The sequence below is a fragment of the Nicotiana sylvestris genome, chromosome 8 (assembly GCF_000393655.2).
Source record: "Nicotiana sylvestris chromosome 8, ASM39365v2, whole genome shotgun sequence".
NCBI lineage: Eukaryota > Viridiplantae > Streptophyta > Magnoliopsida > Solanales > Solanaceae > Nicotiana > Nicotiana sylvestris.
The window spans coordinates 18,714,959-18,739,319 of NC_091064.1; positions in this window are offsets into that span (position 1 = coordinate 18,714,959).

The window sequence follows — 24,361 nt, forward strand, 5'->3', positions numbered from 1 at the left end:
GGAACTACTTCAACTATTGGAATTCCATTCCGACCCTAGGATCAAAATCTCACTATCGAACTGCAAACTTCAAAAATTCAACGTTCGGCATTTCAAGCCTAAATTAGCTACGAACCTCCAAAACATAATCCGAACACGCCCCTAAGCCCGAAATCACCTAATAGAGCTAACAGAATCATTGGATTTCCATTTCGAGGCCATTTTTATACTGTTCCGACTACGGTCAACTTTCCAACACTTAAGCTCTCATTTAGGGACTAAGTGTCCTAAAAGTCTCCGAAACTTAAAACCGAACATTCCGGCAAATCAAAATAGCATAAATAAACTTGGGAAAAGCAGTTAATAGGGAATCGGGGCATTAATTCCTAAGACGACCTGTCGGATCGTCACAGTATCCCACCGCGAAAGATGAGAATCAGGTATGCATAGCTCGGGAAGATTGGATACGGGCGAGAATTAAAAAACAACTGATTTGGAGAAATATATTTGCCTTTTTTAAAAAAAATGATGGGAAAGTGCAAAATCTTTTTGAATTTTTTATTTTTATTTTTTTTGTCTTTTTCTTAAAAAATTGTGAAAGAAAAACATAAATGGGCCCTACTTGCTTCATTTTCACACTTCACCCTCTTTTCTTTCTCATTTACCCTCAACCATCATTGGTCCGCCAAATAACCTTTTTACCCTTGAAGAATACAACATGTAGCACATAGGATGCATCAGGATTGTCTTTTATTTTTGGGTACACCTGTCCTTGACGGACTCAACCCCTGTGTTGAGTCCCCAAAGCCAAATGCACATGATGCAAATAAACATTCTTATTGGGGATCTAGTATGAGGCTATGTTATTCTAGGTTTAAAACCTGGGGGCGTGTTCTAGACAGGGCTTACCCAAGAGGACAGCTCGAGCCAAGGTAGGGGCAATGTATCGGGAACACGAAAGTCTACCCAGCCTAGTTGCTGATCCAGCCTCGTTCTATTTGGTATGACCTCTAATAGAAAAGTGGGCCACCGTACGTGTGCACCATATTTTTAGAAGACTCAGAAAGGATGCGTAAGAAGATAGTTAATACAATTAAAATAATATCAAAGCGATAAATGAGCGATAATTAGTACATTAAGCCCACAAATATAGTACTACCAACAAACAATAAAGCCAAGTATAAATTATATTACAAGCTCGAATTCTGAACCCTGAACCAGAGATTTTGGGTTTGATCCCCAACAGAGACGCTAGAGTTGTCACACCACCTTTTTCCCCAAAGGAATAGGGAGTTTTTCCAATTAAAATGACACTAATCGAAATGGAATTGTTTATTTCATTTCAAAGTCGCCACTTGAAATATTTATGGTGTCCAGAGTTACCGGTTTATTTTAAATCCCAAATTGAGGAAAATTGACTCTGTTTTAAAGTTTGTGAAACCAGAAGACCAAGTAAGGAATTTTGTTAATCCGGGAGAAGGTATTAGGCATTCCCAAATTTTGTGGTTTTAGCATGGTCGCTCTAATCATACCTAGCTTAAATTATTTAATTACTCACTTTTAAGACCTATGTATATTTTACCTTTTAACGCTTTTAATTACTTAATTATTCGCGATTATGGAATTATCTTGAAACATGTCACGTGTAAGTGTACTCATTTCGTTCAGCGCGTCAAGAATCATGCTACACGTACGTGTACATATTTCACAGCACTTAATTATTTTAAGAAAAGCTTGGCCAAAGTCGCGCGAACACGTACTTCAATTTATTTTAAAAATCGTAACTATGTCACGCGAAACGTGTACACAATCATGATGATAGATTAAGTCGCGCCTAAAGAATTGCCTATGAATATTCATTTTTAAATCGTATTCGTATCACACGAACGTATACAAAATTAATAACATTTTATGATTTAAATAAATGATAGAAATGCTGGATGCATATCATAACAGTATGATGCAACAACAACAATATGATACTATTACTAGCTTCCTTTACTAGTTTTGCAAATTCGCCAACAACATGTTTTGTTTCTTACTAAGCTGCTTGCAAACCGATCTTTTTAGTGAAGTGACTCCACTAAACAAAACTTTATGACATATTTCAGTTTGTTATTATTATTTTACTCCACTCTATATGATATCGATTGTGAATTCAAAATGTCCTAGTTTTAGTATTGCTGAAAAGGATTCTCTTATTTTGTATGCTATTGTAGACAAACTTTTGCTAAAAGTAAAATTCATTTGTTTATTGTTAGAGAAACCCTATAGCAAAACCAAGCAAAATACCAAAAGAAGATCTTTCAAACTAGTGGACACTGCAGCCAAAGTACGAAATTCGCAGAGAAAAAAAGCTAAAGCAATCCAAACGAAAACAGAGAGCAACGGTTAACACGAAAAAATCAGTGCAAGAAGCTATGAATTAATCACTAACCATAACGAGGAACAGTACCTTAGTTTGGTCTGCTAAGATGACACAGATAGCATATGAAACTGAATTTACAATAACTCATTCTCTATTATTGAAAACCTTAAGGCCCCTTTATTGTTGCATATTCTTCAATGTATACAATGAAATAAAATCTCTGATGCAGCATACCAAAAACGAGCTAATGACCTGAACCTCGAACCGGTAACGGAGCCTAGAACGATTCAAATCGAATGAGTTAGACGACGATTTTGGGATGATTTTCACACTGATTTGATGTAGTTTTAGAGCATTTTTGGAGCTGGGTTTACTGCTAGGTTTGAGCTTTGTTTCACCGGATTCAATGAAGGGTCGCCGGAGCTACACGTTTTCGGTCAGATCTGAATGGAATCTACAAGTATCAACTAAAAATGGTCGTTTTTAATGGGATCTCCGACATTTGAGACGGAGCTGAGGGTGAGAATGGTCGCTGGCGATGTCCAGGGAGGTGGTGGTAGGTGGCTGATTCACCGGTGACAGAATAACGAGAGAGATAAAGGGTTTTCAAGGGAGGCAGCTGCTTTGTGTAGGTTAGAGTCTTCGGCTGCTTCTCTCTTTTGTATGAGAGAATTAAGTAGGGTTCCCTCTTAGAGAGGGGATCTGCTGCTTTTTAGGCTTAAGGGTCCTTCAGTTAGTCGACCCCTCTAGGGTTTGTGAAATTGGGGTTTTTATTTTTGGTGGGGAATTAATAGTAGCCCTAGGATTAGATGGGATAAGTGGCTAGGAATTATAGGGGAGATGGGTCAGATGGGTGGGTCTTGGGTTTAGGGCCATCCGAATTTGGGCTCAAATTTTGTACCTTTGGACAAAGATGGACAAACCGACTCAAATTTCATTCTCCTATTCAATAATACAATATAAAATATACTATTAAACATAAAATTAATTTCAATTAATTAAAGTAAATCTATATTTTATATATATATATATATATATATTTCAAAGATTATATTAAGGTAAAAATAGAAGAGATAAAATAAAATCATAATAAACTTAAAATTATTTTACTACAAAATACTAATGAACTCAATAAAAATGAAACTATTTTTGTGTTTTCAAACTTATGTTTTAAAAATTAAGATTAAAAATTGACTGAAATCCTATTAAAATGAAAATAAGTAAATATTTTTAAAATTACTACTCTTAAAAGTTGCGCGGGTAAAAAATTACGTGCTTACAGTGATTAATGAGCCCGAGTACTATGGCTCGATGGGTACCCTATTTGGATTGATATGATGGGATCGAGTTGCACACTGCAACAGTACAATGATAAAATGTGACTCCTTATTCCTATTTCTTGTATTTTGCTTTCACCTTATTGAAAATAGTTCATAGTAAAATGCTAAAAAATTCCCTGCCTACTTAACTTGCTTAGTAGTCTTCTTATTTCATTTTCTTACTGTTATTTGTCTTGTCTGAATTATTACTTGTTGGTGTACGGAACCGGGTTGTGTGGGGCTTCATATGATCATTGTTGGTACTTGTTGGTGGGGGCTACTTGTATTGGCTGAGATGAGGTTTCTAGACCTGAGATTTGCATTATTGTATTTGGGATGAGGAAGGTTTGGAAGAATAATACTATATTTTTGCTGAGGATTTGGACAATGGCTCTGGTTGGAATAATAAGTTTCCTGGCTTATCTATCAGATGAGTGGTTAAGAGGTTATGCGTGTTTCTTTCATCATCGGTAGGGTATGTTTGAATGAGATTCTAATCGATATAATGTTTGCTACTGGCCCCAGATTTGTTTTTGACTAGTAATGGTGGTCAGCAGTTCCTACTGCGAGTGTCGAAGGTATGGGGTATATCATGTGAGTACATCTTTGGTTATGGGTATGACTTGATACAACTTTTTTAGACTTATAAAGTGTGTAGATGTGGGATTCGAGTCTTATAATGAATTCTGGATGATAGAGATTGGGTTCTAACGTTTAAGGACCAAGATCGAAATGAGAATCTCTAGTTATGCTGTGTTGGCGAGCTTTTGTAGATCAGGGTGACATGGGATCACCCCCGGATTTATGCATAGTAAGGTTACACCGGGATTTGATAGCTTTGGAACGACTCCTATCACGTTCAAGGATGAACGTATATTTAACTGGTGGAGGATGTAACGACCCGACTGATCGTTTTGAGTATTTGTACTTCGCTCGGTATTTTGAGGGCTTGAGTATCTCCGCATTATGTATTATTACTTGCGCAAATCGTTGGTGTTGTTTTTCAAGTTACCCGGAATCGATTTGGAAGAATGAATTTCAAGATTTAAGCTTTAAGTTGGAAGAGTTGACCAAGTTTGACTTTTTAGCATTTGATCTCAGAATCGAGTTTCGTCAATTCCGTTAGCTCCGTTGGATGATTTTAGACTTAGGAGCGCGTCTGGATTGTAAATTAGAGGTCTGTAGTCGAATTAGTCTTGAATTGGCGAAAGTTGGATTTTTGAGAAGTTTGATCGGGAGTGGACTTTTTGATATCGGGGTCAAATTCCGATTCCAGAAGTTGGAATACGTTCGTAATGGCAAATATGACTTGTGTGCAAAATTTGAGGTCAGTTGGACTTGATTCGGTAGGTTTCGGCATCGGTTGTAGAAGTTGAAGTTTCAAAGTTTATTGATTATGACTTGAGGTGTGATTCATCATTTTGAGGTTGTTATGCATGATTTGAAGCTACGATTAGGTTCGTTTTGTCATTTAGAACTTGTCTGCAAAATTTGGCGCCATTTGGAGTTGATTTGATATGATTCGAATGCTTGGTTGTGACTCTAGAAGTTCTTGAAGTTTAGTTTGATCTTCATGTGTTTTATCATCTGATTCATGGTTTTAGAGGTTATTTTGATGATTTGAGCACGCGAGCGAGTTTGTGTTATGTTTTTGGACCTAGATGTATGATTGCTTTGGAGCCACGAGGGCTCGGGTGAGTTTCGGATTGGTTTCGGAATAATTTTTCATAATCTATAATTTCTGGTACTAGTATCATCGCATTTGTGATGTTTTGGTCACAAATGTGATAGTCGCAATTGCGAAGCAGCCATCGCATTTGCGAAGATTTAGGCTGCTGGGGTAAATTCGCATTTGCGAAGAAACCCACCTTATTTGTGATGTGGGATTGTCCGCATTTGCGAGGGATCCTGCTGCTTTTGTGTCACGACCCTAACCTCGAACCCGGTCGTGATGGCGCCTCTTGTGAAGACAAGGCCAGCCAATTAGACCAATTCACTTTTTAAAATAGTTAAACAATATAAGAGCAGTCTAAACATGATTTAATGATAATAAGCAGTGGATATACAACCCAACACAGCCTTAACCGGGGTGTCACAAGTCACGAGCATCTACTAGAGTATAAATACAACTGAAAGCCTGGAGACAGACTAATGAAATGAAGAGAGAGAAAAGCAGTGCTGCGAACGCCGGCAGCTACCTTACTAAACTCTGATGACTCTGCCTCCGATCAGCCAAAACATACCTGAATCTGCACACAAGGTATAGGGAGTAATGTGAGTACTCCGACTCAGTGAGTAATAAGCATAAATAATGACTGAGAATAAGAAATCACGGAAAAACACAGAGTAATATATAATACGACAATTTAAACAGGTACTATGAAAGCAATAAACCAATGGAAACAAAATATGGTAATGCTACAACAAATAAGCAGTTAAATGACAGACATATAAAGAAAAAAAATCAACACATAGAATGGTAACCTATAGTACCCGCTGTGGCGTGCAGCTCGATCCATTTATTTATCGTCGATGGCCCTCACTGGGGGTGTGCAGACTCCGGGAGGGGCCCCTTACGGCCCAAGCGCAATATCAAGTCATCTCGTGGCATCAAATCTAGGCACTCGGCCTCATATCAATATCAGTATAACACTACTGCGGCGCGCAGCCCAATCCCATGGTATCCTCACATCTGGCCCTTGGTCGTACTTAGTCCGGAAAATCATATAAGCCCCTCGGGCAATAGTAAAACAATATTTCTCAGCCCAAAACATCATTTAATATATCATTTTAGTTTCAAAACCGAGTAAAAGTGGCTGAGTTGTAAAACAGTGAAAAACGATACAACTGAGTTCAAGTAGTAATTCAAAACAATGAGGAAATAGTGATAAAAACTCCCTGAAGGGTTCAAATAGTTGGGACGAAGCCCAAATATGACAATCAGTCCAAACCATGATGATAACAAATAAGCTTCGATCAATTATGTGGTAAAACATCACTCGGGACGGACCAAGTCACAATTCCCAATAGTAAACGACCCCGCGCTCATCATCAAGCGCGTGTCTCACCTCGATATAGCACTACGATGTGCAAATCCGGGGTTTCAAATGCTCAGGACATCATTTACATTCATTACTCACCTCGAACTGGCTAAAACTCTAGCCCGCGATGCCTTTGCCCCTCAAATTGGCCTCCACGTGCATCGAATCTATTTAAAATCAGAATAAATACGTTACAATATGCTAAGGGAACAAGGCCCAACCAAAAACAATCGAAAAGCACCAAAAATCTCGAAATTAGCAAAACCCGAGCCCCGGGCCCACTTCTCAAAACTCAGAAATTTTTACATCAACGGGTTCCTTATCTCCCCACGAGTTCAACCATACCAATTTTACCAAAATTCGACATCAACTCGACCCTCAAATCTTCAAATTAAACCAAGAGGGTTTTAAAGATTTTTACCAACTAAAATCACCAATTAAATGTTAAAACAACGATGGATTTGAGTAATCTAACCAAAATTGAGTTAAGAACACTTACCCTGATGTTTTCCTTGAAAATCTCTCGAAAAATCGCCTTACCCGAGCTCCCCCAACTCTATTTTTGTCAAAAATGGGCAAAACCCCCATTTTATAATATTTTTCCGATTCGGGCGCCAGAGGTGGCGCCGGGTTCTGCTTGTGGCGCTGGTTCCAGTAGCCAAAATAAATCCCGGCGCCATGGATGGCGGCCCGCGTTACCCTGGGCGCTGGCGATGGAAAATTATTTTTCCCCGACACGAAAATGGGCATAACTCTCTCATACGATGTCCGAATTGGACGATTCTTTTTGCTATGGCTTCGAAATTTCTATACGGATATAATGCTTCAATAAAAACTGAATTTGGAACTCATTTGTATAATATGATACCACTTATTCTTGAAGAACGACATCAAAACATTCTTGAAATGCCCAAGTTAAACTCCAATAACCATCCAAACTCCACCCAAGGCCCTTGGGACCTCAACCAAATATATCAACAAGTCCTAAAATATCATGTGGACTTACTCGGAGTTTCAAATCATGCCAAGCAACATCGAAACTACAATTCACACCTCAATTCAGACTTATGAGTTTCAAACTTTTCCTTTTACAAAGCGCGTGCCAAAACGTATAAAATAAATCCGGAATGACTTCAAATTTTGCACACAAGTCATTAATGACATAATGGAGATACTTCAACTTCCAAAATTTCATTCCGACCTCTATATCAAAATCTCACCTATCAATCGGAAAACGCCGAAATCTCCATTTCGTCAATTCAAGCCCAAACCTTCCACGGACCTCCAAAATGCATTCTGATCACGCTCCTAAGTCCCAAATCAGCTAATAGAGCTAACCAAACCATAAAAATTCAAATCCGAGATCAAATACAAACAAGTAAAATCTTGGTCAAACCTTTCAAATTTCAAGCTTCAACTGAGAACTGTTCATCCAAATTCATTCTGATTAACCTGAAACCCAACACCATCGATTTACATAAGTCATAATACACCACACGGGGCAAGTCATGCCCGAGACTGGCGATCAAAGTTCAAAAGCTCAAAACGACCGGTCTGGTCGTTACATTTTGCGAAGAGATGGTCTTCGCATTTGCGAAGTATGGGGTCGCAAATGTGACCTTAACTGGAAACTTCTGGTTCGCATTTGCGATAAGATGTTCGCATTTGTGGGGTTCGCAGTTTGCGAACCCCATGTCGCAAATGCGACGTCTGCAACCTGTTAAATGCTGAGAATTCCGAGACTTAGCTTCATTTTGATATATTTTGAACCCTAGCTTCGATGAGAGGTGATTTTCTGAAGGGATTTTCATACCAAATCATTGTGTATGTGCATCTAATCAATTCTCAATTATATTTCATGATTTTATATAAGATTTAACATCAAATTCATGAGAAATCTATGGAAATATTTGGGGATTTTGTCAAAGTTTTGAAAAATGAAAATTTGGGATTTGGATGTCGAATAGGACTCGTATTTGAAGACAACACACATATTTGGACTCATGAGGCTATGGGCAGTCATGACCTACCCTTGGACTCGGGTTCGAACCGGACGGGCCCGGTGTTTGACTTTTGTTGACTTTTTAGAAATCTAATAAAAATCAAAGCTTTATTAATTAAAATTGTTTTCTCTTGCATTATGTGATGTATTCAAGTCGTCATTGGCTAGATTGAGCCGAGCGGAGGCAAATTTGTAAATAAGAAAGGCTAAAACTGAGTGTTGAGTTAGTCGAATTGAGGTAAGTGTCTTGCCCATCTTTGTTGGAGGAATTTTTCTCCTATTTGACATTGTTTGCTACATGCGGGGATAATACATATTTGAGGTGACGAGCGTATATGTATGTGCCAGGGTTAATCATGCTCGAGGGGGTGGATTATGCTATATTTGTGTTTGTAGAATTACGTGACCTTCCTACTTCATGCCTTACTTAACTCTTAGATACTAAGAACATAGTATTAAATGTTACAAATCAAGACTTAACTTATTATAACTTAATCAAATTTGACGAAAATTCTGAGAATACATTGATGTGTCTAATTCGGTCATCTCTATGCTTAATCATTAATACATTGTTACAGTCGATCTTCATGAGATACTAGATTTCATACTTGTGTTGTGGATCATTTGTGAGATTTGTGAAAGTATTTGAATAATACGGTTCTTGAGGGTTTATTGAATCATTGTTGGCTTGGAAAGTTGTGATTGGGATTTATTTGGAATATCCATTAAAACACTCTCCTTGATGTTATTTATGTTTCCTTCCTTGTTTGTCATTGATATACATATGCTTAGTAAGAAAGAGTGTAAAGAACAAAGGGTGATGTCGTGCCATTGTATATACATTATTATGTGAGGGAGAGTGTAAAGCACGAAGGATGATTTCATGCCATATTATTGAGAGTAAAAGCATGAAGGTTGATGTCGTGCCACATTATTGAGAGTAAAAGCACGAAGAGTGATGCCGTGCCATATTATTGAGAGTAAAAGTACGAAGGGTGATGTCGTGCCATGTAATTTGAGAGTTAAAGCACAAAGGGTGATTCTATGCCATTTCATTTATATTGTTATGCTTTTATCTGCGTGAAATAATGGCACGATGGGTGTTTCCGTGCAGGGGAGGACGAGGGACATGCATTATGATGTGATATATGTTTCTTGTGTATACATTTATACCTTTACCTTGAGCTGTTATTGTCGTGCTTATAGATCTTGTGTGACTTGTTGTTATTGTCTTGTCCTTGATCTCTATATCAATTGTTATTGTGTTGCCCATGTCTTCTCCTTGTTTAACTTGCAAATACCATGTCTATTTCCTGCTACTATTATCACACCCATGTTGTATTTATTCGGTTACATTTTAGTACAAGCCCTTTTTCTATGTTAGTCATTCATGCATCTACTTGTTAACTTGTAAAGATCATGTGTTTCCTTCTTATTTGTTATACATGTATTTAGGCCTTCATCATGCTAATTAGCTAAAGTTGATATTCCTTGTTTCCAATTGTTGTCATTATTCACATGCTTTTCGCCTAGTCTTTTACTGTTGCCCATATAATTATCCTTGTTCATTTTTTCTACTTGCGTATTTCCTATCTTGTGATTCCTGTTATCGATATTTCTATCATCTAGTTGGTTCTGTTATACGTATATTGGGTGAGGATGAGATAAAAGCACGAAGGGTGTTGTCGTGCAGTTGACTTGATATCTGAGTACATTCCTCATGCTATGAAAGTTAAGAATTAACTGTTGTGGTTTATTGGTTTCATTCTAAGGAAAGGGTTGGCCGAGGTATTTTAAAATTCCAACTGTAATCTTGAATTAGAAAAATTAATCCACAGACAAACCAACTAGTAAAAGCAGCAGCCATCATTAAACAATTGCAAGATCAATTGAAGGGATTTTGGTACAAAGTAGGATAATAAAGTGTAAACACAAATAAAGAGAATGTAACACCCCAGACTATAGATAGAGTCTCACATCGGCAAAACACAAGAGGGATGCTGGGTATATAAGTTAACAGGACTTAGACCCTAGTGACGCATTTTGAACCCATGAGGGCCTAGGCCTAGAGCGGACAATATCACTAGCTGGCTGGGCTGTTAAAGTTGGTATTAGAGCCTAGGTTATATAGGTCTCACGAGTCATGACCAGGTTTAGTAGAGTCTCGCGGATCGGTACGGAGACGTCTGTATTTATCCTCGAGAGGTTGCAGAACCTTTAGGAAAAACTTCATATTCTTGAAATTCTTGTTATGCGAATCTGTTAATTCGAATACTAAACTTTTGTTATTCTATTCTCTTATAGATGGTGAGAACACGCACTACTGGTCAATATGGATGACCACCAGTACGACCAGCTGTGGCCCCTAGAGGCTGAGGACGCGGTCGTGGTTGCGGTAGGGGTAGGGGTAGGGGTGTGGCCTGCACGGCAACTTTCAGCGTCCAACTTTCAGTGGTGCAGAGGGCGAGGATGCCTAGGGTTTCTTAGACAAGTGTTAGAGGATTCTTCACACAACGAGTATTCTGGAGACCAGCAGGGTTGCTTTCACTACTTTTCAGTTTTCTGGAGCTGCCTTCACTTGGTGGGAGGTTTATGAGAGCCGTAAGCCTGTTGGTGCAGCACCCCTTACCTGGCAACAATTCTCCATTCTCTTTCTGGTGAAGTATGTGCCGCAGTCTCGCAGAGAAGAGCTGCACATGCAGTTCGAGTGGTTACGTCAGGGAGAGATAACTGTGATGCAGTATGAGATGTGGTTCTCAGAGTTAGCTCGTCATGCTATTTGGTTGGTTATGACAGATAGAGAGAGGATTGGGAGGTTTGTTGATGGCCTCACATATCAGCTTCATATTCTCATGACCAGGGAGAGGGTGTTTGGTGCTGCTTTTGAGAGGGTTGTAGACATTGTTCGTGAGATTGAGTCAATTCGCCGCCGGTAACGAGATGAGAGAAAGTCCAAGAGGCCTCGGGGATCTGGTAGTTATGGTGGTGCTTCTTCGAGAGGTAAGTTTCAGCACGGTAGAGGCCGTCCATTCAGGCATGCTCAGCCAGCTCGCCCAGGTTATCATGGGCCGCCATCAGGTCATGGTTCTCACGGTTCTCATCAGGTCCAGTCATCACTTAGTGCCCTTCCAGCTTAGAGTTCGTCCCGTGCTCCATCAGTTCAGGGCTATTCTATGTTGGGTGCATCTTCTAGTCATTTCGGTGTTAGGGGCTCCCTTCAATCCCCATATCCAGCACCCGGGAGTTGCTATGAGTGTGGAGAGATGGGTCATATGTGGAGGTAGTGTCCTCGCCGTCTTGGGGGTTCATCTCAGAAGAAGAGTCAGTCATCGACTTCAGTGCCAGTTACTTCACCACCACCCACCTAGCCAACTAGGGATGGAGGCTAGTCAGCTAAGGGTCGCTCCAGAGGGGGAGGTTGATCAGGTGGTAGTCAGGCCTGTTTCTATGCACTTCCAGCTAGACCCGATGTTATTGCTTTAGATGTTGTGATCACAGGTATTGTCTTAGTCTGCCATAGAGATGCCTCTATATAATTTGATCTCGGCTCCACTTGTTCTTATGTGTCATCATATTTTACTCATTATTTGGATATGCCCCGTGAGTCTCTTGTTTTACCTTTTTATGTATCTACTCCGGTGGGCGATATTATTGTAGACCGTGTGTACCGATCATGTGTGGTAACTATTGGGGGTCTGGAGACCCGAGTGGATCTGTTGTTGTTATATATGGTAGACTTTGATGTTATATTAGGCATGGATTAGCTATCTCCGTGTCGTTCTATTTTGGACTGTCATGCTAAGACAATGCCATTGGCTATGTCGGGTGAGCTACGGATCGAGTGGCGAGGTTCGACTGATTATGTTCCCAGTAGGGTGATTTCATTCTTGAAGGCCCAGCGTATGGTTGGGAAGAGTTGTCTTTCATACTTAGCATTGTGAGGGATGTAGATGCAGAGACTCCCAGTATTGATTCTGTTCCTATTGTGAGGGAGTTTCCCGATGTGTTTCCTGCAGACCTATCGAGCATGCCATCGGACAACTATATTGATTTTGGTGTTGATCTGGTTTCGGGCACTCAACCTATCTCTATTCCACCGTATTGTTTGGCACCAGCAGAGTTGAAGGAGTTAAAGAAGCAGCTTCAGGAAATCCTTGATAAGGGGTTCATTCGGCCTAGTGTGTTGCCTTGGGATGCGCCGGTTCTATTTATGAAGAAGAAGGATGGTACAATGAGGATGTGCATTGATTACAGGCAGTTGAACAAAGTAACAATCAAGAACAAGTATCATTTGCCTCGGATCGATGATTTGTTTGACCAGCTTCAGGGAATGAGTGTGTTCTCCAAGATCGATCTCCATTCAGGTTATTACCTGTTGAAGATCAGGGACTCAGATATTCTTAAGATGGCTTTAAGAACCCGATATGGTCATTCTAAGTTCTTGGTGATGTCTTTTGAGCTGACCAATGCCCTAGCAGAGTTCATGCATTTGATGAACAGCGTATTTCGGCCTTATCTCGATTAGTTTGTCATAGTCTTCATTGATGATATTGTGGTATACTCGTGTAGTCAGGGGGAGCATGCGGAGCATTTGAGAGTTGTATTGCAGAGATTGACGGAGGATAAGCTTTATGCAAAGTTCTCCAAGTGCAGGTTTTGACTCAGTTCAGTGGCTTTCTTTGGGAACGTGGTGTCCAGTGAGGGTATTCAGGTTGATCCAAAGAAGATAGAGGAAGTTTAGAGTTGGCCCAGACCATCCTCATCCATAGAGATTCGCAGCTTTCTTGGTTTGGCGGGTTATTATCGCCAATTTGTTTAGGGATTCTCATCTATCGGATTGCCCTTGACCAAGTTGACCCAAAAGGGTGCTCTATTCAGGTGGTCGGACGAGTGTGAGGAGAGCTTTCAGAAGCTCATGATTACCTTGACTACAGCTCCAGTGTTAGTTTTGCCATCAGCTTCAAGTTCATATACCGTGTATTGTGATGCTTTGAGAGTTGGTATTAGGTGTGTATTGATATAGGAGGGTAGAGTCATTATTTATGCTTCTCGTCAGTTGAAGACCCATGAGAAGAACTACCTTGTTCATGATTTGGAGTTGACTGTCATTGTTCACGCGTTGAAGATTTGGAGGCATTACTTGTATGGTGTGTCTTATGAGGTATTTATTGATCATCGTAGCCTCCAGCACTTGTTCAAGCAGAAGGATCTCAATTTGAGGCAACAGAGATGGTTGGAGTTGCTAAAGGATTATGATATTACTATTTTGTACCATCCGGGGAAGGCCAAAGTGGTGGTCGATGCTTTGAGCCGAAAGGTAGTGAGTATGGGAAGTTTGGCATATATTCCAGTTGGGGAGAGACCTCTTACAGTGGATGTTCAGGCCTTGGCGAATCGGTTCGTAAGGTTAGATATTTCGAGCCTAGTCGGGTATTGGCATGTGTGATTTCTCGGTCTTCCTGATATGATCGCATCAGAGAGTGCCAGTATAATGATCCTCATTTGCTTGTTCTTAAGGACAGAGTTCAGCACGATGATGCCATAGATGAGACTATTGGTGATGATGGGGTGTTGAGGATACAGGGCCGGATATGTGTGCCCAATGTAGATGGGCTTCGAAAGATGATTCTAGAGGAGGCCTATAGCTCTCGGTATTCCATTTATCCGAGAGCCGTGAAGATGTATCAGGATCTGAGATAGCATTATTAGTGGAGGATAATGAAGAAGGACATTGTGGGATTTGTAGCTCGGTGTCTCAATTATCAGTAGGTAAAATATGAGCATCAGAGACCGGGTGGCTTGCTTCATTAGATGGATATTCTAGAGTGGAAGTGGGAGCGGATCATCATGGACTTTGTAGCTGGGCTCCCACGGACTTTGAAGAAATTTAATGCTATTTGGGTAATTGTGGATCGGCTGACCAAGTTTGCGCACTTCATTCCTGTGTGTACTACCTATTCTTCAGAGCGGTTGGCATAGATCTATATCCGGGAGATTGTTCGTTTGCATGGTGTCCCAGTTTCCATCATTTCAGATAGGGGCACTCAGTTTACTTCACAGTTTTGGAGGTCTGTGCAACGAGAGTTGGGTACTCAGGTTGAGTTGAGCACAACTTTTCACCCTTAGACGGACGGGCAGGCCGAGCGTACTATTTAGATATTGGAGGACATGTTGTGTGCCGGTGTCATTGATTACGGAAGGTCATGGGATCAGTTTCTACCACTCGCAGAGTTTGCTTATAACAATAGGTACCAGTCGAGTATTCAAATGGCTCTGTATGAGGCTTTGTATGGGAGGCGGTGTAGATCTCCAGTCGGTTGGTTTGAGCGGGGTGAGGCTAGGCTATTGGGGACAGACTTGGTGCAAGATGCTTTAGAAAAGGTAAAGGTAATTCAGGAGAGACTTTGTACAGCACAGTCGAGACAAAAGAGTTATGCTGATAGGAAGGTTCGGGATGTGTCCCACATGGTTGGTGAGAAGGTTCTGTTGAAGGTTTCACCTATGAAGGGTGTTATGAGATTTGGGAATAAGGTAAATTGAGTCCTCGGTTCATTGGGCCTTTTGAGGTGCTTCGGAGGATTAGGGAGTGTCTTATGAGCTTGCTTTGCCACCCAGCTTGTCGAGTATGCATCCGGTATTTCATGTTTCTATGCTCCGGAAGTATATTACGGATCCGTCTCATGTTCTGGAATTCAGCACGATTCAGCTAGATAGTGATTTGACTTATGATATAGAGCCAATAGATATTTTGGAGCGCCAGGTTCGAAAGTTGAGGTCAAAGGATATAGCTTCAGTGAAAGTGCAGTGGAGAGGTCGGCCTATGGAGGAGGCTACCTGGGAGACCGAATGGGAGATGCGGAGTAGATATCCTCACATGTTTGAGGCTTTAAGTATGTTTCTTGAGTCGTTCGAGGATGAACGTTTGTTTAAGAGGGGGATGTAAGGACCCAGCTAGTCGTTTCATGAGTTACCACTCCGTTTCCCTCAGTTCTGCTTCTTATTGCCTTGTTCAGTTATATTTTGTATTATCGGGTTGGTTGTCTCGGGTTCAGAGAGGTTTTGGTAAGGTTTGAGATACTTAGTCTCTTTTGAGTAAGCTTAAGTTGGAAAAGTCAACTGGATGTTGACTTATGTGAAAAAGGGCTCGGATGTGAGTTTCGATGGTTCGGATAGCTTCGGGGAGTGATTTAGGACTTAGGAGAGTGATCAGAATGTGTTTTGGAGGTAAGGAGTAGATTTAGGCTTGAATTGGCGAAATTGAAATTTTGGCATTATCCGGTTGATAGGTGAGATTTTGATATAGGGGTAGGAATGAAATTTCGGAAGTTGTAGTAGGTCCGTTGTGTCATTTGGGTTGTGTGTGCAAAATTTTAGGTCATTCGGACGTGGTTTGGTAGACTTTTTGATCAAAAGCGTAATTCGGAAGATTTTGAGAACCTTAGGCTTGAATCTGATGTGTTTTGGTTGATTCGATGTTGTTTGAGGTGTTTTGAAAATTGGTATAAGTTTGGATGGTGGTATGTGACTTATTTGTGATTTTGGTTGAGGTCCCAGGGGCCTCAGGATGATTTCGGATGATTGACAGAAAGATAGGAATTTGGAAATGACAGCTGAAGTTATAGGACTGCTGTCATAACCACATCTATGGTTGGGAGGCCGTAGGTGCGACCCTCGCAGATACGGAAGATCAGTCGCAGAAGTAGAAGGAGCCAAGGAAGGCAGGAACCGCACCTGCGATGGCACAGGTGCGGATTGTGTATCAGAGATGCGAAAATTGAGGAATTAAGTGAAAACTGCAGGTGCGGTCCGCTAGACCGCATGAGTGGGATTTGGGTCGCAGGTGCGAAAATCCTGGGCCAGAAAGTATATAAACTCCCCTTTGCGAATTTTGAGTTGTTCTTCACCATTTTTATTCGGGTTTGAGCTTGGGGAAGTCATTTTGAAGAGGGATTCAAGGGATAACGTCTGGAGGTAAGATTTTTGAACCTAATAATCGATCCTATGGCATTATTTCACTGATTTGGCTTGAAATTAATGAAAATTTAGGGTTAAAAATTGGGGATTAGGGCTTGATATTGGAGACCTTGACTTGAGGATTTGAGGGGCCATTTGTGGTAAGATTTTGGGACTTTTGATATGTATGAACTCGTGGGGAGATAAGAAATCTATTGATATAAATTTTATCGAATTCCGAGACGTGGGTCTGGGGGTCGGGTTTTGGTTAATTTCAGGATTTATGTTGTAAATTAATTATTTTCGCATGGGCTTCGTTCCCTTAGCATATTTTGACGTCGTGATTCTGATTTTGGATAGATTTGATGCGAGTTGAGGCCGATTCGAGGGGCAAAGGCGTCACGAGCTAAAGTTTGGACCGGATAGAGGTGAGTAATGATTGTAAATGTTGTCCTGAGGGTATGAAACCCCGGACTTCACATCATTGTGCTACTTTGAGGTGACGCACATGTTAGATGACGGGTGTGGGGTCGTGCACCGTTGGGGATTGTGACTTAGTCCGTCCCGAATGATTGTTTTACTGCTTATTTGATTGAAAACTGTTTGCTATCATCATATTTTGGATTGAATGCCATATTTGGGCCTCGTGCCAACTGTTTGGACCCTTAGGGGATTTTACTGATATTTTCAAACTTTTTTGACTTTTTATCTGCACTCAGTCATGCTATTATATATTGTTTTTCATAACTCAACCATGTTTACTCTGTTTTAACACTTTAAATGATATTTTGGGCAGAGCATCATATTTTACTATGTTCGGGTGGCTTTTAGAAATTTCTGACTAAGTAGGGCTGAAGGCCTGTGTTGTGAGGATACTTTTGGATCGGGTTGCACGCCGTAGCAGTGACACACTAATTCATGATTATGAGGCCAAGGGCCTGAGTTTTATGCCACAAGGTGGCTTGATATGAGGCCGAAAGCCTATTGATTATGCCACGAGATGGCTTGATATTATTCTTATGTCGTAAGGGGCCCCTCCCGGAGTCTGTACACCCCTAGTGAGCGTGGGTACCTATTGTGATATGAGATATAGCCCGAGGGGCTAGTGTTGTTCTATGTTATTACCCGAGGGGCTGATTCTGTTGACATTGTGCCTGAGGGGCGGATTTTATGTGTTTATCTCTTCTAGCTACCTTTTATTTACTTGTTTAACTGTTAAAAAGGTGTTTTAAAGAAGCTTATACTGAACTAAGATGTTTTATGAGATTTCACTGTTTTATTGCACTTTATTGGTTTTACTATGCCTCCTTATAACATGTTGTTGTATTTTTATGTGATTTCTTATCGCTATTATTACTCACTGAGTTGGAGTACTTACTTTACTCCCTGCACCCTGTGTGCAGATTTAGGAGCTTCAAGTCCCGCCAGTGAGGGTTGATTGCTCCCAGCAGGCCATTCGGAATCCACTAGGTAGCTACCTAGCATTCGCAGCCCAGTGTTTCTCCATTCTATCTTATTTTCTGTTTCTAGTTCTGTAATTGTCACGACCCTAAATTCGGACCCGATCGTGATGGCGCCTCTCGTGAAGACAAGGTTAGCCGACACAACTCTCAATTTATTTTTAACAATTATAATAACACAATTTAAGTCATTAACATGATAATAATCCCAAAATAAAAGTGAATAATACAATTTGCAGAAACTAACACAGCCCAACATCAGGGTGTCACCGGTCATGAGCATCTAACATAAGTCTAAGAGTTTGAAAGAGTTTATACAATCTATTACTGTAACACTCTAGATTATAGACAGAGTCCCACATCGACAAACCACAAGAGGGATGCTGGGTATATAAGGTAACAAGCCTTAGACCCTAGTGATGTGTTTTAAACCCGTGAGGGCCTAGGCTCAGAGAGGATAATATCACTAGCGGGCTGGGCTATTACAGATGGTATCAGAGCCACCCTTGTGTCAGCCTTGCCGATGGTGGGTCAGATCAGAGTTCAACTGAGTTTAGGCAAATTCCGGTTAGGCGGGGCAAACCTCAATGCTGAGTCTAGGCGAATCTCATGCGGTGGGGCAAACTTCAACGAGGACGCTGAGTCCATAAGAGGGGGTGTATGTAACACCCCAGACTATAGACAGAGTCCCACATCAGTAAAACACAAGAGGGATGCTGGGTATATAAGTTAACAGGCCTTAGACTCTAGTGACGCGTTTTAAACCTGTGAGGACCTAGGCCTAGAGCGGACAATATCACTAGCGGGCTGGGCTGTTATAGAGAAATTAGTATGCTGCTTTTCGACAACTGTTAACAAAAATCCCTTTGGACTTTAAATAATTCTTTCAAATTGAATTGACCAATTTCAAAACATACACCAGAATCCCTCTCAATTTTAATGTTATCTTATTGGTTTCATCCAATAATTAACCAAGGGAAAAAAAAGATTCTCTTGTTTTGTCAATCTGGTGGTTAAACCCACTTTTGCCGCCGCCACCTATTTATCTCTTCCTAACCCCTTTTCACTTATTGATGGTTCTAATACTCTAATTTCAATTATATTAGATTAAAAGCCATTTTGCAAAAATAGTGGATACATCTCTACCTGTCGATGAGAAGTTCAACTAAAACAACGACATAGTGAACCAAATTTCGTTGTGTTGTACCGCTGTTCGAAAGTTGAAAGCAATACTACATATATTTTGAAATTCAAGATTAATTTCATTGATCTTAATCCCTAACTATGGTGACTTTGATACCAACTTTAAGATAATCAATTTGTAGTCATAGCAGAGATTAATGCACAATTACACAATCAATCTAGAGTTAGAGTTTAAAGAAGCGCACAGTTAAACTCCATCGATTCAGCAACAACAACAAACGACGATTAAACCTGAGACCAACTTCCAGGATCCACTAGCTACCCGCTCTCACAGCCCTGAGAACTTGATCGATGGGACGTCTACCTTTACTACGTATTCAAGAGACAGAATACGCTAGGTTTTTCTAATAGCTAGGAAAAGGGGGATTGACCTCTATTTATAAAGAGTGTCTACCATTACAGGTCAATTGTTATTGGGTCTCACTTATCCACACATATAATATTTAATATTAGGCCTTTTTTATCTACCACTTGGGTCACGCCACTATCCTTTCAAGCTATAACCAATTAACGCAAGTCCAAATTCCAACATTCTTCTACTTGGACGCCAATGTTAATTTTCAAAACTTTTGAGATTTGAGAAAAATATTTTAAATTTTTTTTAGAGTCTATAGTGGCCACACTACTTCTATTCAAATTATAGAAATAAAAGGCTTAATACATACTAGGGGTGGGCATAAAATCCGAAAAACCGAATTCCGAACCGAACCAAATTAATTTGGTATTTCGGTTTCGGTTTTTTCGGTATTTCGGTCTAATTCGGTACTGGATTTTTGGTATTTCGGTATTTCGGTTCGGTTTTCGGTGTTATAATTTTACAATTTTGGTAAACCGAAATACCAAAAATTTGGTGAACCTATATAATATATATGACTATATCTAAGTTCTAAGCCCAATTACCTATTTAATAGCCCATGCCCCATAGTCCCATACCGTCCCGGCGTCCCACCCAGGCCCAGCTCCCCCAACTCCCAAGCCCAATCCCAATCAATTACCCAAGTCAGTTAATACCCAAGACCCAAGTCGAGAATCAAATTAGGCATTCTCATCAAAGTAGGGCATTAGCCATTAGGGCTTACTGCTTAGGAAGGATATCATCGAGAAGAAGAAGACGAGAATCGACTGCGAGTCTAGGATATCAGTCTGCGAGTCTAGACGAGAATCGACTGCTTAGGATATCAGTCTACGAGTTACGACTTACGAGTTACGACCAGTCGACAGTCGAGCTCGAGTCTCATCTCATCTTCACCGGTTAACTTCACTACTTTTGTAAGTTTTGTAAGTCTCATCTCATCTCATTCTCATCCCAGTACTCGACTACTCTCTGAGGTTTTTTCTGAGTTTTTATATTTTTAAGTTTTGAACTTTTTGAGTTCAGAGTTCAGACGCATAAATTTTTTAATTTCTGATTTTCTGCATCAAACTAATTTAGGGTTATAGCCGGCGATTTCCAGCTCGATTCGATTCCTCACTCCTCACAAATTCTGGGCAAACGAAGTGTCGAAGACGCTGTTGTCCTGTTCCAGTGTTCCAGGCTCGATTTAATTTCAATTTCAAAGGTATGTTTCGCTTTCTTTTGGTTGTACTGCTGATTGAATGAACTGCTGTTCCGAGCTTTTCCCTTTAGTAGGAAAATATCATCTGTATCACGTTCATGCTGTTTAATTCATTTGCTTGTATAATAACAGTTGTGAGTACACGACTATGTGTTAGGCTTACCATATGATTACTTTGTTTAGGTCTGATTTTTAGAACTTTCCTTGCATTTTTCTTGTGATAGACACTTTAGGATGATGACAGTTGAGTGAATTCACTGTTAGTCTTCTTTGTTGTGACATTCTTATGGTTGCTTGTTTGGAAAGATTTAAATAATTGTGGAGTGTGGACTTGTCACTTGAGTAGTAATGGCCATGGTTTTTTATTTATTTATAGATGGCTAGAAAAAGATATTGTTAATGGCTTCTTTAGCCTTTTTAGCTTTTGCTTAGCTGCAGTTACATTAGACTGCTGCTGCATCTGTTGGAAAGATGTTGTTAATTAGTTATAGCAGAAACATGGTAGTTTAAGCTACTTATAGCTAGTTTGAAATAACTAAAATCTAAAAGTGCACTCTCATATTTACATTCTCTCAGCATTACTGATAGCAAGGTAGTTAATTTATTGATTTTTAATTTATGTTTATATTTGTTTAATCTAGTGTGTCGTCGGAATGCGCGTTTAGCACTGGTGGCCGTATTCTTGGTTCATTTAGGAGTTCATTGACTCCTAAATGTGTGCAAGCTCTTATTTGTGTTCAAGATTGGCTTAGAGAAGAGAAGAATCCTATTAGTATTGAAGAAGACTTGAAGTATCTTGAGGAACTCGAGCTTGGTAAGCTTTAATATTTTGTGTGTACTTTAATTCAAAATAATATATCATGCTTTTGCATTTGTATGACATATTTGGTCGTATTATCTTTAGATATGGAAAATAATGGAAGCACTACTAGCATTGTTTGATGCATAGTTGCAACTTGCATCTTGAGTGGTAAGTTTAATACTCTATTTGTTTGGTGATAATGATATACTTAGTATTTTGTAGTTTTGTTTTATTATCATCAAACTATAATATTCTAACTTATGATTTATATTTTTTTAGGTTCAAGTGAAATCATGCCCCGTGCTACTGCTCAACGCTCCGATATTTGGGAATACTTTGTGGTAAAAGAAGATAACGGAGAAGTTCGCAAAGTAGAGTGCAAACATTGTGGTCAAGTATATAATGTTAATCCAAAGAGGAATGGAACAATTGATTTAAGGAAGCATATTAAGCGTTGTCTTGCGCGTCTTCCTGGAATTCATGTTTAAGAATTAAGACTGTTTGTTGAGGGATGCCCTCTCTATTTTTGTTGCACTATGTTTAACTGTTTAAGTGTTAAGACTGTTAAGACTGCTGCAGACTTGCAGTTGGCCAGTTGCACTGTGTTTAAGTGTTAAGACTATTTTTGTTGGACTGTGTTTTTATTACACTGTGTTTAAGTGTTAAGTGTTAAGTTGTGTAATGTGTTGTGTAGTTGTGTACAGATTCAATTGTGTACTGTGTTAAGTGTTAAGTTGTGTAATGTGCAGTTGGCTAGTTAATTGCAGTATTGAGTTAAGTTGGCCAGTTAAGTTGTGTAATGTGCAGACTGTTGCAGACTTGCAGTTGGCCAGTTGTGTCAACTGTTAAGTTGTGTTGTGTAGTTGTGTTTGTGTACAGATTTAATTGCAGTATTGAACTGTCAAGTGTTAATTGCAGTTGGCCAGAATTGCCAGAATATAATATGTTATTCTTGTTTCAGCCATGCGCACATTGTGCAGTTGTGCACTGTTACATTGTGCAGTTGTGCACATTGTGAATCACTGAATTGCCATGTGAAAATTTCAATTGTGCATGTGCACTGTTAGCACTTAGCATTGATTATTCATTGATTGTTAAACCGAGACCGTACCGAACCAAAATAAGAAATATCGAACCGTACCAAAATATTTTGGTATGGTATTTGGTATACACAATTGATAAACCGAATACCGAAATACTGAACGCCCACCCCTAATACATACCTTGCCTCCAGAAGTTATACCTAAATTCTTTTGACACACCTCTTTTTCACCAAAATGATGTTTTATACACCTAAAGCCTTTCCTCTACTCCTGCAATCACTACCCCGCATAACCATTTCTCTTCTTCCTTTCCTCTATTCGAAAATGAATAATCAATGGACAACTAATAGGTTTAACTTTTATACTTGTAAAGATTAAAATTGGGGGTTCCTTAAGTTTGAGATACTAAGAATTCTCCGAAAAGTGATCATATTAAAGAAGCCATAGATAATATGAATATATCCATATTATCCATCGATAAACTCATTTTCTATTCGTATTAAATTTGAATCGGGTCGAATAATATGATCCGCCCATTTGCTACCCCTAAATATGTTTATATAAAGAATCAAAGGAATACAATGCGTGGTGTCCGTATGCTCATTCAATCAAATTCCATTTTTCCCTTGTCTTCTTCCTCCAATATATTCAATTCACTTCACCCTTGCTTGCACTTAATGGATTCCAATCATTGCAGACATTCTAACTTAATGTACTAAGGCAACCTAGTGGACAATCGATTGACATAAAATGACCACCAAAATTAGTTGCTTTTTTTCTTCTCCCTTCTAAGATATTCGAAGAGTAATAAATATTTTCATTGAACGATAAATATTTGTACATACTCAATATTTATATCATATCAAATAATTTAATTTTAGCAGTTAAACGTTAAAGTAAAAATACAAATCATAAATCATAGTTAAGTGATAGATATTTATATAAAACACACATATTTTACATTTATTTATTTGATGCAAGTAACAAGTGCAAATATATATATTTAACCCACTCAACATGAGAGGACCATTTCACTTTTTCCTTTTCCTCTCTCACTATATCATGGATATCTCTATATAAAAAGAATCAAATGAATAGAGTACATTGTATCAATATGCTCATTCAATCACTCTTACCGGAAATTTCATTCCTTCTGGTCTTATGGCTTGTTTGGCCTAACCTTCTAAAATTAACTTAATAAGTATTTTTCTATTTTTGCTAATAAACGGTTTATGTTTGGATAATTAATTTAAAAATTATTTTTGAGCAGTAATTAATATATGATCAAGCTTTTAAAAAGCAATTTTAAGTATATTTTTTTCAAAAATATTTTTCTAAAAACTTTTTTGAGAGAAATCACATTTTTCTACTTCTCAAAAACGGTTTCTGCTTCTATTCAAAAGTTTTTTCTCTTCCAAAAGTATGTCCAAGCACCTTAACTATAGAAAAAAATACTTTTGGCTAAAAAGAAATTTGGGCAAACAAACTATTATTCTATTCCATCCGTCTCAATCTAGAGGACATATTTTGCATATCTAGAGTCAAATTATATGAGGTTTGACTCATATTTTAAAATATATTTTATGTTCATATTGATATGAGAAAAAAATACTATATTTATCATACTTTTCGTAT